Below are 14869 nucleotides of genomic sequence, written 5' to 3' on the forward strand. Positions count from 1 at the left end.
TCCAATGTTTCCAGTAATTAGGATAAAATAAGTTCATATAAATGTGTGCTGTTAGAATGACCTGGTAGGATGTGAAACAGAAAACATTACCTTATTATCTATGAGATTTCTGTTGTTTTTTTGTTGGTTTAAGGTATATATTTTTGCTTGGTATTGTACTGGAAAATTTCACTGAACTAAATGTCTGGTCTAGTTGGGCTCCGGCCCTTCAATGTTTATGTTTGACAGTATTATCCATATTCTCGAATTGAGATGGGAAAAGGGGATTGACCATGGGATAACCTAGGATTCTAATGAAGGATGTGGTGGGGGACAGTGGCACATAAAAGGAAGCAAAAGACCTCCTCTCTGAGGGATCCTCACTGTGTTGGGACAGTGAGCTGGATGTGAGAGAGTCTGCCACGTCATTTGCCTCATGTATTCCAAAAGGGGGAAATGAAAAATAACTGTGACATGAGAGTAGCAAGGGTATTTTTTGCTTCAATGAAGACTGTTAAGGCTGAACATGGACACTCCAAGAACATCTCTACAGAAAGAGGAATGAATGAGAGAATAATATTTAATTTAATGTTTATTTTTCAAATGTTCTTCCCTGTTCCCCTTTTGAGCGAAAGTTAATATGAGTCTGATCTCTTGATAGTAACCACGGGAAACTCTATCAGTCTCTAAACATAGTTCTTACTCTCTCTTATGAACTGGGCAAAGGGAAGAGGTATTTCACATGGAAAAGGCCGTCTTCTCTCTCATATATTTATTGTGGCTATGATAACTTGTGGAAAATGAACTAGTTTTTAATGCTTTTTTTTCCTTCCCAAAGGCTACTCTCCATGAATAGTCAAGGGGCCAGCTGTCTAAGGGGCAGAAGGGTGTGGAGTAGGAGTCCCCTGACATTCTTCTCACTGTCAGAGACCTCATTTTCAGAGCCTGGATCCCAGAAAAAGAACTGGGGTGGAAGTTATCCTCATGTTTGCTCTTTTCATTAAGACTTTTCAAAAGACACTTTATTCTAGCACGCATTTAAGAATTTTTCCTTCAAGCAAATAACTCATCAGGAGAAAAAAAAATCCCTTCAACATGATTTATTTCACAGGGATTATTAAAGAGTACGTGGAAACAGATCTCTGCCAAAATGCCATCATGGCTGTTAATGGTTACCTTGAAAGAAATTTAAGTAAAACCTTTCAGACAATTATTAAATAAATCTGTTACTATTTTAACAGCTATCTTAAGTTGACTAAGGGTGGCTAAATTTTGTGTATGTACATTCTATTTGACTTGAATTTGACAAGCAACCTCTGTATTTTATCCTCAACAATGACAGAGTGGCTTAGTGAAGGTAGGGCTTCTAGGAATGTGACTTCCAGGAATCTAAATGCTTCTCAATTGTCCCTCCTTCAAGGACTTTCAGAGTCGAAAGAAACTTCAGGCGTCATTTCATCATCGGTGCAGCTAGAACACTTTTTTCCAATAGATGAGATTTACCGAGGCCAAAGAAATTAAGTGACCAAGGTCATGCATGGAGTTATAAAAAGGACACGGCTAGAGCAGAGCCCTCTTGCTTCCCAGTTGGGGTTCCTGTCACTAGCCAGTGTCTGCAGTGAGCCTCACTGCCATCCTTAAGTGGTGATTTTCCTGATGAGTCCTTCTTATCTAATTTTACTGCATCAACACACTGCCATTTGTTACAGCAGTGGGACCCTGATCATGCAGAGAGAAGGGAGAAGGAGGCCTGAGGGACCTTCTCACGTCATTGCTGCTTGACATATGAGTGAGAGTGGAGAAATGACCGCCCAGCCCAGAGCCTCTCCCACCATCCTGCCTGCTCTTCTGAGTACCTCCACAGGCTTTAATTTCCCTGTGCTTCTTGTGACCAGCCTACAAAGGAGAAGGATTCTACATGAACCTGATAATGAGTGCTATTTTATCTTGTATGTGGCCAGGCCATGTTTTTTTTTCCGACCACATCCAAGGCATGTTCCCAGGCCCGGGCAAATCCAAGCAGCAGCTGCAACCTACACCCCAGCTGCAGCAACAACTCATTGTTGCGCCACAGCAGGAACTCCCAGCTCATATTTTTATGAAATGATTTCCATATGAAGAGGTTGAGGGAGGGAGGTCAAGAAATATACGTATTGTTAGAATGAGCTATGCACAGAGGAAAAATTTGTTAAAAGGGCCTATGTGTGTACAACTGCATGATCCCTTTTCTTTAATCTTTTGGTAAAAGGTCAGTGTTCACTAGTGAAATGGTTGTTAGGACTGAAATTAGCACTTACGATCTGGAATCTCAACCAGGATTCAGATAAGCTTGTTGGTTATACTGTGAGGTTTTCTCAATATCTATAACCACTAAACTGCATTCCTAGGAATGTGATTACAGAGCTCAATTTAACTGAGTTCCTTACCTAAAAATGTGTTAATATTTTTCCCTTCAAAATGGTATGTTTTATGTCAATCGAAATATAAAGTAATCCTAAAATGAAATGGCATTTAAAAAAAATAATGTTGACGCCAAATTGGAAAAGAAAGCTTCCAACGTGCTTTGAAAGTAGAACCAAAGTACCAATTAAAAAAAATGACAGGCAAATTAAGAATATGCTTTTTCCATCGACACTGAACCTCAGTAATTTTCTCCACAATGATTTGAAAACCCTATAATTCCCATAGAACTCTGTCAATCTCACCCATTTCCCTTCAGCAGAATAAACAGAGAACTATATGTTGTGGTTTGTAGTCCAAAGAAATATTCCTTTACAATGGAAACGAGAGGGGGCATGCCAGGATTACCCTTGAGTATCATCAAAAAGAAGAAATTCAGGAGTTCCCTGATGGCTCAGAGGATTAAGGATCCACTGTTGTCACTGCTGTGACTCAGGTACCTGCTGTGACATGGGTTTGATCCCTGGCTTGAAACTTCTAAATGCCATGAGTGCAGCCAAAAAAAAAAAAAAAAAAAGCAAACAAAACAAACAAAAAAAAATGGGAAGAAGAAATCCAAGCTACACTCTACCACCACGGAGTAGCTGAACTCATCGACTTTATTGTTAATGCTTGCTAACTGGCAAAAAGATGAAAAAAACAAAGATGTCATACTTAATGTAATTGAATACAGTGTGCTATATTTCAGCAGTGTATATGCACATGAATTGCTTTATAAAGACGAAGGGGTGGTTTGTAAGTATTTTATCTAACATCTTACCTGTAACAAAAAAACAACATCATCAGAGCCTCTTAAGGGTGTGGGCGTGAGCCTAGGACAGAATTCATGCAAATGTCACGAAGCTGGAAGGGACATTGCTCAGTGGTCAAACTAACTCTTCACATCAGCAACAATCTTTTTTTTTTTGTCTTTTCTAGGGCTGCACCCGAGGTATGTGGAGGTTCCCAGGCTAGGGGTCTAATTGGAGCTGTAGCCACCAGCCTACACCACAACCACAGCAATGCCAGCTCCGAGCCTCATCTGCGACCATTACCACAGCTCCCGGCAACACCGGATCCTTAACCCACTGAGCGAGGCCAGGGATCGAACCCGACACCTCGTGGTTCCTAGTCGGATTTGTTTCCGCTGCACCACAATGGGAACTCCTCAACAACAATCTTGAGTACTGGTCCAGCATCATCATTTCAAGATGTGAAAGACTTACTAAGAGAGATGATGAAAACTCGTTGTTCTCCTTTGGAAATCAAAGAATGTATTAAGAATGCATCCACGGCCAACCCCCTCCTTCTAAAGTTAGGGAAACAGTGATTTGGGATGACCTGGCCCCGGAACTCAGCAACCTGACCTGGGTTTTGGTGTCATCACCCACGGCTCTCTCCTGCAGTTGGGGGGATCGGGTGGGGAGAGAGTGTTTCCTACTTGCGCTGTTTAGGCGTGAGCCTTCGGCAGAGGGTGACATGCTGGGAAGAGACCAGGGACCCCCTCGCGGTCTCTTATAACCGCAGAATTGAGACTTAGTTAGGATTTTCTATAGCCTGGGGCCTCACCCAACCCAGTCTTCAGGTGAGGGGATCATGTGATACGCTGATATTGCTGAGGGGGCCCCATGATGACTACTGCTTTATGTAAACATATCGCCACAATGTGTATAGTGGGGGACCACACAGAACTAAGACCAACAACTCTTTGCCCAAGGAAACATTTCTCTGAGAGAAAACCAGCTGCACTCGTTCTGCCTTCAGTGTGATAAACCCTGAGTGAATGAGCGCTCAGCTCCAAATATTAGCCTTTGTGTCTCTGCCAGAGTATAATTTGCTATATGCTTTTCGATGAATATTTAAAGCAATCATTTTTAAAATGGACACATCTTGGCAGGAGGGTAGCAAGTCAATTAACTGACAGGGAGGAAGTGTAGTGCAGTTTTACACCTCATTTTAAAGAGTAATTTCAAATATAACAGGTTGTTGACATATTGGACAGGGGGGACTGTTAATTTGCCCAGTTTTATGAAAACTCAAAGTGAGAAAACTGACCTTTCTATCCAAAGGAACTAGGGAGCAAATGATTTGTGCCATAATCCTTTCCTGCTCACTGACTTTTTTTTTTTTTTTTTTTTTAAACCGCATCACCCTCTAGTAACTTAGTGTTAGTCTAAGGATGCTGGTGATTAACTACTGGAGAAGGAAGCTATAGGGCAGGAAAACAGAGTTAAAGGAATAGCTACCCCTGCCAAATACAGGGTAATCAGAAAGCACATCACCTCTTTAATTAAATGTAAGATAAAGGGAAACGCAATTTATTTATGAACATTCAACCCACACTCAAATTTCAAGACTCCGTTTGCTGTGTGATGTTGGGCAGAGTCTGCAGCAGTGAGCAAATCATCAAGTTGTTTCTAGACCAACATATGCCAAGTATGACACCTACGTGAAAAGAGAACAGGTTTGCTTCAGTGGGTGCTTTTTCCCCTTTTAGAGCATTATTACTCCTATTAAGCCCTAACTACAAAAATGATTTGACTCTTTAGAAAAGCCTGGTTAGCTGCATTAGCAGTCTATCATTCTTTTAAGATCAATTCAAATACATCCTTCTCTCTGAAGTCCTTCCAGGTTCCCTCACCTGGGGAGAACTCTGTCCTCCTCTGGGTTCTGATAATGCCTGACTCAGACTCCTAACAGAAGATTTATTCTACCGGTTCTAAAGATATGAGAGTCTGTCACCAGCCTGACCTTCCTTGAGCACACAAATCATCTTTATTAATCTTTACGTTTCCCTCAGCTACATGAATTCCTGGCTCTTACTGGATACTTGATGAAATCTTATTTCATCTATTTCTGAAGAAGAGGGAAAACAAGTTATAAATAACTAAATCTCATGGCAATCAAAGCTGACAATTTCTACCCCAAACTTTTCACTTCCAATTGCAAATACTCACATGATCACAAGGGCACACTGCCAATTTTTATTTGGGGGGGGGGGTAAAGATTCCTATCATCTAGTTCCAGGGGCACTGTTGTTGAGCAGCACAATGGTCAAAAGTAGTGTTATCTGAGAATGAGAAAAGACGAAGTATCTGGAAAACCAATAAAAAATAATCAGTCTTCACAGATGCACATATCCGGAACTGAATATAACATAGCCTCCAGGGTTCCGTGCAAAAAAAAAAAACCACATCTTGGAGTTCCTGTTGTGGTTCAATGCAAACCCAACTAGCATTCATGATGACGTGGGTTCGATCCTTGGCCTCGATCAGTGAGTTAAGGATCCGGTGTTGCCGTGAGTTGTGGTGTAGGTTGCAGACTCGGATCCCACGTTGCTGTGGCTGTGATGTAGGCCAGGAGCTACAGCTCCAATTCAACGCTTAGCTTGGGAACCTCCATATGCCATGGGTGTGGCCCTAAAGAGACAAAAAGACAAAAAAAAAAAAAGCACATCTTTTGTTCTTTTGTTCTTGTTTTTTCTCTTCCTCTCTTTTAAAGAAGCTTTGGAGGTCTTTGATTTCTTTTTCAGCTCTGCTTATTCAGAGTTCCTTGCCTGTTCAATCCCACCCATGGGACTTTGTTAGTCCCTCATTTGACATTTTTTATCTTTTTAAAAATACTCCCTATCTTTATAATTATTTAATGTTTTCTTCCCCACTAACAAGAGGGAAGTTTTGTCCATCTTGCTCACTGAGGTCTGACCATTGCCAAACACAGTGCCCAGTACAAAACAGATACTCAGTCGTTTTAGTCAATGAATGGAGTACAAAAGGGAAGAATCTTCACATGAAGACAAGTAACACGAAGGCGTCAGGATGGGAGACAGCGACGGGAGGGTGGCCAGTGTCTCTTCACCCTCTACTCTTCCCATTGAGCTGCTTCAGGAAAGAAGAGTCTTTGTTCAGGCACTGAGTTGGGATGAAGACAAGCGCTTAGGAAAGAAAGTGAAGAGGAAGGCGGGACATGGGAGAGCGCATGCCGTTGAGGGATTAAGGAGTGGGAATGAATATGAGGGCGAAAGTCACAGTGTCGTCAGTTGCAAAAGATGTTGTACCATCTTCTAAAGGAGCACGCTCGCACACACTGGCATCCTCAAGATGATGGTTATTTGACCTGAGCGAATGGGGGTGGATCTGAAACCAGGGGTGAGACCAACTGAAGCATGACTTCCTGCCAAAGATAGGCAGTCTTCAAGTCCAGATAAATGATGGCGGCCATGGCCATTGTCTTTGAAATATCAAGCCCAACGCCATAGTAAGTTCAGATTAAATGAAGACAAACTTTGCTGATAATCAATGTTGTGCCAGAGAGTTCCTTCCCCTGTTCTTTATAAATCCCCTGTGTTGTTTTTGCAGGACTGGTCCTTCTCCTAGCTAGCCTCTGAAACAAATCTTGGAAGGAAAGTAAGGAAGCGTGTTATCACCTACAGTTCAGTGATTTCCTGGCATGTTCCTTATAGGCCTGTCTTTTTCTCCTTTTAAAAAAACCGCTAGAGCTGGTAATACGTGTGCAATACATTACCACAAACTTTACCTTCTGTCTCCTTACACAACTGTGTCACCCAGATAAAATCAGAACCTGTCTGCTTTTGTTCCATCTTGCCCACCCTTTCCCAAACTACCACTTGGGAATATGCTCACTAGAAGATTGATTGACTGATTGATTGATTGATTTGCCAGGATCATGGCATGTGGACGGTCCCAGGGCCAGGGATCAAACCTGAGCCACAGCAGTGACAATGCTGGATCCTTAACACAAGGGATCTTGCCGCAAGGGAACTCTGGTAGCGGATCCTTTTAAAAGGCATCTTTCCCCAGTCCCTCTCTATATCTCGAAAATATAACAGAAATAGAGAAAGACTGATTTCCAAGCTGCCTGACTCAATCAATTCTGACTTTTATTATATGCGTTTTACTGAGCCTGCTTGCCTTGGAGCAGAGAAAGGAAAATCACTTGGTACTTTGTATGGGTTTGAGGGGCACGACTGGTATCTACCACTGAGTCTGTGATTACCCTACACAACTTTAAATGCTCCCCCCAAACCTATTCTTCAATAGATTTAAAAAAATGACTTTCATCATAAACAATGTTAGAGGCTCTCCAGAGAATTGCAAACCTAACTCCACTCAATTGGGTCAGGCCTGACAGAAAGAATACATCTCAGAACAAAACAGCTCCTCAACTCTCAAAACTAAATGCTTAGGGGTCAGTCGTCCAGGTACACATGGAACACAAACAGCTAATTCATTTTTGGCTGGAAAACAAGGTTTTGAGAGATTTCAATGCTTTTTGAGAGCCAAGATGAGTCAGTGTTGGGAGAAGCGATGGGAGGAGAAGCGAGTTGTGGCCTTGGAGAGCCCAGGACCCCTTCCGTAAGACATTAAAGACACCGTTCCCGCTCTCCTGCAGTGGGCTGAGATCCAGGCGGGCGACGATGCGGCCACGTGGTGTGGAAGCATTTCCCACAAGAGTTAAGCACAGTGGGTGGACTTCACACCTTTCTTTGCAAGCCTTTTTTCTTCCCCCCACGTGGCCTAGCATTTTGCATCTTTTCAGTTCTAAGCCACTTTCAGGCAGACACTTGCCTTAGCCACCAACTAAAGGGAGTAGCAGGGAATCGTTATTAAGGAAGCACCACTGGAAAATGCTTAAAGAGATGCAAATAGTCCGTGGACACGCACACACACACACACACACACACACAGTGAAGGGGAGAGAGAGAGAAGGAAGAGGAAGAAGGGCGGGGAGGGGGGAGGAGGCAGAGAGAGGGAAGCTGCCTGAGTGTGAGTGTGCCAGGCTCTGGGTGACACACTCACGCAGCACAAATGCCTGGGGTGGAGAAGCAGGAAGGCTGAATGGGTGACTTTGGCTCAAGGAGGTGCTGAGACAGACAGAAGGGCCTGCCTCTGGAGAGCGCTTCACGGGAGAGTGGACCTTGGTCCTCGTCCACCATAAAGTTACCCACGAGGGCTTCGAGAAGGTATTTCATCTTTAAGGACCCCCACAGGGAGAACTCCCACTTTCCAGAGCCCCTTACGGTGAGACCCCCACGAGTGTTTATTCTTTGAGACAGATAATCATCCAGCCTCTAAAACAGAAGGAGTCCTAACTGATAACAGAGGCCGATCTTTTGTCACGACGACTCAGCCAACGGGTCCCTCAATACTTTAACTTAAAGTCTTTTTTCCCTTGTGTGGCCCTCTGAACACTTGAAATGATGTCTGCATCCTCCTCAGAGCATCGTTCTTAAACTTGGGAGACGACAAACACATCACCAGCAGCCTTCTTGTCAGGAACAACCCTGCTTCCTCGTCATGGGTCGCCTTTTTCTCCCTGAATCCTCGGCGATAACTACACCCGAGCACTGCCATATGGATCCCATACAGTGCAGTGGTCCTCGCATGTCCATTTTTTTTCACATGTGCACCCAAGCCTCGAGGAGCTCCATTCTCCTGTGAACCTGAATCCTTGTAGGTCAAAAACTAGATTTTCAACGTCCAAACCCATTTGGTCTACTGTGTCTTGGCTCAGGGGCTGGAAAGAACTACAGTCTCTAAATTTAGATGTTTCCCATGGCTTAGCTCAGATAAATGTCCTTTCCAAGCAACGTGCATGGCAGCAGGCCCCGCAACTCTCCCCAACTGTCCACTGCTTCCAATCTGTCCTCAGGAATACAGATATCCAGGCCTATACTGCACTCCCAACCTGCACCCCAGCCCCACCCCATCCCTCTTCACAGGTAGAGTCCGCTCCCCTCCCCACACCCCCTCCTGAGACAGACCCCCCCTCCCCAGGAGCTGCTTCTTCTCACTCCAGCACACAGCCCAGGAAGCCCATCACCAACAACACAGCCTCTCCACCGACAGCGCAGGAAAAGGGCTCCCCTCTCATGCACCCCCCACCCCCATCACCCACCCGCCACCTCGCAGCCAGGGAAAGAAGTGCTCACGAATCCTGGTACAGAACTGGAACTCAGGGCCCATTTCCCAGAGACACAACAGAAACACCTCCGGAGCGCGGGAGATCTGCTATTTGCAGAATAAATGCACATCTAGAGGACTAGCTGGAAGGCAGGTGTCATACGACCAGCTTAGGAGATAAACTTTTATAGCCACACACAGTCACGTGGGGGGTGACACACGTACAGGGGCAGAGAGGTCTTGATGTCGGTCTCTGGGGCATCGAGAACCACCACCAAGAACAGACAGACTGACCCGTGACCTCGTCATACAGCTGGGTAACGAGGTCTCTTTCAGGAAGAGGGATCTTGAGCCTCTACCTCCAATGCCGTGAATCTATTGTAATTTCACTTCTCCTCACAACTGCCCCGCAGGCTTAGGTAAAAGAGTGGACACCTCTGGTCACAGACAGAACAGGGGAGGTGAGCTAAAAGGGACAACAGTCCAGTGGGTGACAATTTCTACCAAGTCTAGAGAAGAGGCTATAGTCGAGGTAAAGCTGTCAGGGGACTGTGTTCCATCTCAACATTAGCTTTTAAAAATATGCTTCGGCCTTTCCGTGGTGTAATGTTGATTGTGGCAGGAAGGAATATGATGAATAGTTTGTTTTTCTTCATGCCTCCCCCCCCCCCCCCGCCCCCCCCCGTCAGAGGCTCCTACCCACTTGCAGAGAGCCCTTCTAAGGAACACCTAGGAAACCATGTCGCCCGAAGCATAGCTGCTGAGTTTCTGCATCTCCTTCCTAGGGGACCGACGCCTGTCTTCGTTTCTCCAGCTGGCACGGCTTGCACGCGAAGTCCAGGGTTACGGCTCTACAGTGAGGGTGCTTTGAGTCAAAAGATCTCTCCTTCCGACTTAGGCCCTCCCGACGAGGCCTGACCCTTTCTGTTTTCTTTACAGGGTGAGAAAAACAAACCCAAGGAAGGCCCCTCGGTTTCCTGCAGGGGACCCGGCTGCAGGACGGAATTTGAAAGCCATGGGAAAATTCTGCATTCAGACACCTGAGCTGAGTTTGAGCAACTGAGCCAAAACACAGATGGAAAGGTGTGGCCCTTCAGAATCCAGTTTCACAGGAGAGAGAGTCCTGACCCTGGAGTGTGTGTGTGTGTGTGTATGTGTGTGTGTGTGTGTGTGTGTTGGGGGATGTGCTTGGGGGCAGGGAAGAAAGGAGAAGGCTGAATGCTTCTCTCATACCCCCCTTTCTCCACCTGGGGGAGAAGGGGTGAGAGGAGTGGGGGGCACTGAGGGCATATTCTCCATCGTGCCTGGGAGTGACCCCTCTGTAGGGCAGCTGGAGGTGGGACCCCGGTAAGGGTCCCCCCAGGCTACCCTGTGAGTCTGGCACCTTCAGGGGAGCTCAGCCTCCTGGAGGGAGTGAGAATGGAGGGGGCGGGGGAAATACAGAGTGAGGTTCCAGATTCCAGGACTTTCCAGAAGGGAGCCCCAAGGAGGACCCATTTTTAGCACCAAGAATTTTGACAAAGTTCCTATTAGGGTAATTCCAAGCAATTTGGCAAGCATGCTTTCAGTGAGGAAAGACCATGAGAGATGGTCCAAGTTTAATTTGTGAAAAATCTGCGCTCTCATTTTCCTACTGAAAGAAATGCTCACAGACACAGAGACAGATGACGCTACTTAAAAAAAAAAAAAAAAAAAAAAGAGTCCCCTGCAAACACCATCCCCTGATGACTGGCTCTAGCTGGAATCTCATCACAGAAGTAGCTTAACTGCCCTCCCACCGCCCCCCCCCCCCCCCCCCCCCCCCGCCCTGGGCCCCAAGCATCTGCTAGAACGAGGCTTGGAAGAGCTGCCCCTGAGCCCTGGGCTTGGGGAGGAAAGTCACTTGCTGGAAAAAGCTATCACCTTTGTGATGACACAACGCTGATAAGACATCCACGGGCTCATTAAAACACAAGCCCGCAGATGACAGGACTTTTCCGAGCGCTGTTTGCACCTGGCCTGGGGCAAGTTTTAGTCACTACAATGCCCTTCTTCTGTACCAGACGGCAGTCGAGCCACAGGTCCCCATTCTCAGCCTGGATCTTTCATACATGTGCCTTCTCTCTCCCCTTCCACAGGTCAACTACTTTTATTTTACTTAGATCTAAATTTCACCGTGAAGCCCTCCACATAGGTATAGGCTGGCCTATGTGTGGACTAAAGATAAATGGAGAGACAGGAGAAATGAACTAAAGGTAAATGGGCAGCTGGAAGGGTGTAACATAACAAACCCCGCACAGCAGATTAAACAATGAGAGGAAGTCTAGGCGGTGGTAAAACTCTGTACCTTTCTACACGTAGGAGCACAGATTTAGGGACAAGTGGAGGAAAAACTTGTTTGGGACTGAACTGAGAGATCCTTGCCTGTCTGCCGTTTTATATTCGCCTTCCACTTAGTATAATCCTTAGCCTCCGATTTTCAAAGCCAGTCCGGATTTCAAATAACCTGTCCCATCGTGTGTGTGTGTGTGTGTGTGTGTGTGTGTGTGTGTGTGTGCGCGCGCGCGCGCACATGCATTTGGGGTTTGGATAACACAATAAACATCAACTATGTGATAATCTCCTTTTTTACCTACGAGCACTTTCCTTTCCCCATGCAGGATCTGTGTGGCATACATAGAACACCTCACAGAAACCGTGTGGCAAAGAGAATATTTGTCACCGGAGTTGTCAACAGAGAGATGCATGAGCTGGAGGAGGGGCGCTGCCTGGGCAGGACTGCCATGCGGCTCCTGCTGGTACCCTGTGTGGTCCACTGAAGGAAGAGCAAGAGGAGGAGTCAGGAGGCAGAGGCTGAGGCAGGCCAGGGCACAGCACAAAGCCCGACGCTGGGGCCCAGGGGGGCCACTGGGGTTTGTGCCCAAGCCCCCTGGGACTCTGAAGCCACCCTGCCTGATCCATATCCTTCCACCCTTCCTCAGGAAGGCTCATACGCTGGGCAAAAGCCTCACAAAGCTCTCAGAAAGGCTGAGCTCTAAGCCTGAATAAGGCCCCTGTGCTGTCAGGCCTCCGTGACCTCATCGGTCACGTGGAGGTGGCTTGGATCTTTCAGTTCCCGTGTTCTCAGTCAGGCTCTGAGTCAGGGTCTGCTCTGAGTTAGTTTTGACTCTCAGATCAAGACAAAGAAGACTTAACTAGTGGTGGTAACTCGACGGGCAAAGGGGCTTGGAGCTGCTTTGGGGGACTCAAGAACCCCGCTGGTGCAGGTGCTGATCAGCCTCGGGGAATCTGGAGCGTGTTCCAAGGCCCCCTCCCCACCCAGGCCACCCCATCCTCCCTCAAGAATACCCTGGGCACTTCTGGCCAGCCAGTTCTCACGAGAGCCTCCTCTGCATTTCCTCATAGGCCCAAGTTTGTTTTTTGGCTCTTTAGGGCCCTGCCCACAGCATGTGGGAGTGCCCAGGCTAGGGGTCGAATCAGAATTACAGCTGCCATCCTACCCCACAGCCACAGCCACAGCCACTCAGGATCTGAGCTGCATCTGTGACCCACACCACAGCTCACAGCAACGCAGGATCCTTCACCCACTGAGTGAGGCCAGGGATCAAACCCACCTCCTCATGGACACTTTGTTGGGTTCTTAACCTGCCAAGCCACAATGGGAACTCCAAGGGCCAAGTTTTAAAAGCCATTAGAAAACCAGGTAGAAAACACAACGTTCTTAAACCCTCTATTCTGGAAGGGGCAGAACCCAAGGCATCCCCCTTCCCTTTTCTTTTTTTCTTTTTTCTTTTTTTTTTTTTTTTGTCTTTTTGCCTTTTCTAGGGCCGCTTCCTACAGCATATGGAAGTTCCCAGGCTAGGGGTCGAATCAGAGCTGTAGCCACCGGCCTACGCCAGAGCCACAGCAACGCGGGATCCGAGCTGCGTCTGCGACCTACACCACAGCTCACGGCAACGCCGGATCCTTAACCCACTGAGCAAGGCTAGGGATTGAACCTGCAACCTCATGGTTCCTAGTCGAATTCGTTAACCACTGCGCCACAACGGGAACTCCAGGCATCCCCCTTCCTTATCAAGCCACCAATGCGTGACTGTGAATTTCCTGACCTCGCACCACCTGCACCCTCTTTGAAGAAAGCTCTTCCTGCTCGTCCTGGTTAAATACAGTTACAGGTACTCCACCTCCTTCACTCTGCCCTGTCCAAACCTTACAATCCTTGGTCCCTGGACCTTTCTCTCTTCTCCATGACAGTGATGAGCATCTTCTTCTGCACATGACCTTGTCTTATTCTGCAGTCATTCCCCAGGGACCCAACACCCTGCAGCTCAACCGCCAGCCCTTCTGCTGCCAGCTTGTTATCAGCGCAGCCCAAAGATGCCTGAACAAGGCACACGGGGCCAGGGAACCCATCTCTTAGACCCAGAGGGTGACAGAAGTCTGAACTGAAATGTTCCAATACTCAAACACAAAATGAAACACACACACACACACACACACACCCCAAATCCTCATACTGCCAACCAATTCTATTAAACTTTAAAACTCAGGTTTTTGGGTTTTTTTTTTTTGTCTTTTTGTCTTTTTCTAGGGCTGCTCCCACAGCATATGGAGGTTCCCAGGCTAGGGGTCGAATCAGAGCTGCAGCTGCGGGCCTACGCCAGACCATAGCAACGCGGGATCCGAGTCACATCTGCAACCTATACCACAGCTCACAGCAATGCTGGATCCTTAACCCACTGAGCAAGGCCAGGGATTGAACCCGCAACCTCATGGTTCCTAGTCGGATTTGTTAACCACTAATCAGAATTACAGCTGCCATCCGACACAACCACCACTAGTTTTGAGAGCCAAGACGGGAACTCCTAAAACTCAGGTTTTAAAGACCACAGGCAGCTCAGTTCCTGTACGAAGATTCATTTTCCTCCTCCATCCTATCCCTACATCAAACTTGATAACAGTGACACATTTCCTAAAGTTTCTTTTCAGAACACCTTAATTCTGGCAGTGGGAAGTCAGGCACATGAAATGATAGATTCCTCAAGTGAGTTCTTGTTTTAGGGCTTTTCATTCTTGAAGGTTTTCTTTTTTCCTTTTCCTTTTTTTTTTTTTTTTTTTTTTTTAATGTGGGCATTAGCCACAGTCCCTTTGCTGCCTCCACGGCCTGAAAGCATTTTCCTCACGGGAAGAGAGGTGGTCAGCTCCTCAAGCTGAAGGAAGAGTGGTGGTGTCTTCCGTCTAAGCTTGGCGGGCTCCCCCGGTGGCTTGTCTGTGAGCAGGGATTAAGTCAGGAAAGAACAAGATGGTACATGCCAAACCGCCTCTGTGCTTTGGAAAGGGGATCCAGACCGGTTCAGAAGCAGCCGTGCGTGTTGAAAGAGACTCCTAACCAAAGTTAACAACTCTGAACTGGAGGGGGAGGGGGGGAGGAGGAAAAAGCAGATTTTTTTTGGGGGGGGGTGGTTCTGAGAAAATTCTTAACCAGAAGCACTCGGTTTTCCAATTGCTGTGGCATTTCCAAAGCAGGAGGCCACGGACTCATGATTTCA

At 46.7% G+C, this 14869-nt stretch overlaps 1 protein-coding gene and 1 long non-coding RNA gene across 14 annotated transcripts in view; both read right to left on the minus strand.

Moving 5' to 3' along the window:
* KIAA1217 (KIAA1217 ortholog) overlaps positions 1-14869 on the minus strand; it is a 460197-nt gene that overhangs the window by 263959 nt on the left and 181369 nt on the right. The gene's annotated exons all lie outside the window — the stretch shown is intronic.
* Positions 3485-9971, minus strand: LOC125112897 (uncharacterized). The gene is made up of 3 exons (XR_007131294.1): positions 9344-9971; positions 5376-5513; positions 3485-4863 (listed from the first exon to the last, which is right to left on the minus strand). It is a non-coding gene; the product is annotated as an uncharacterized LOC125112897 (long non-coding RNA).

Source organism: Phacochoerus africanus, chromosome 12, assembly GCF_016906955.1.
Source record: "Phacochoerus africanus isolate WHEZ1 chromosome 12, ROS_Pafr_v1, whole genome shotgun sequence".
Classification (NCBI taxonomy): Eukaryota; Metazoa; Chordata; class Mammalia; order Artiodactyla; family Suidae; genus Phacochoerus; species Phacochoerus africanus.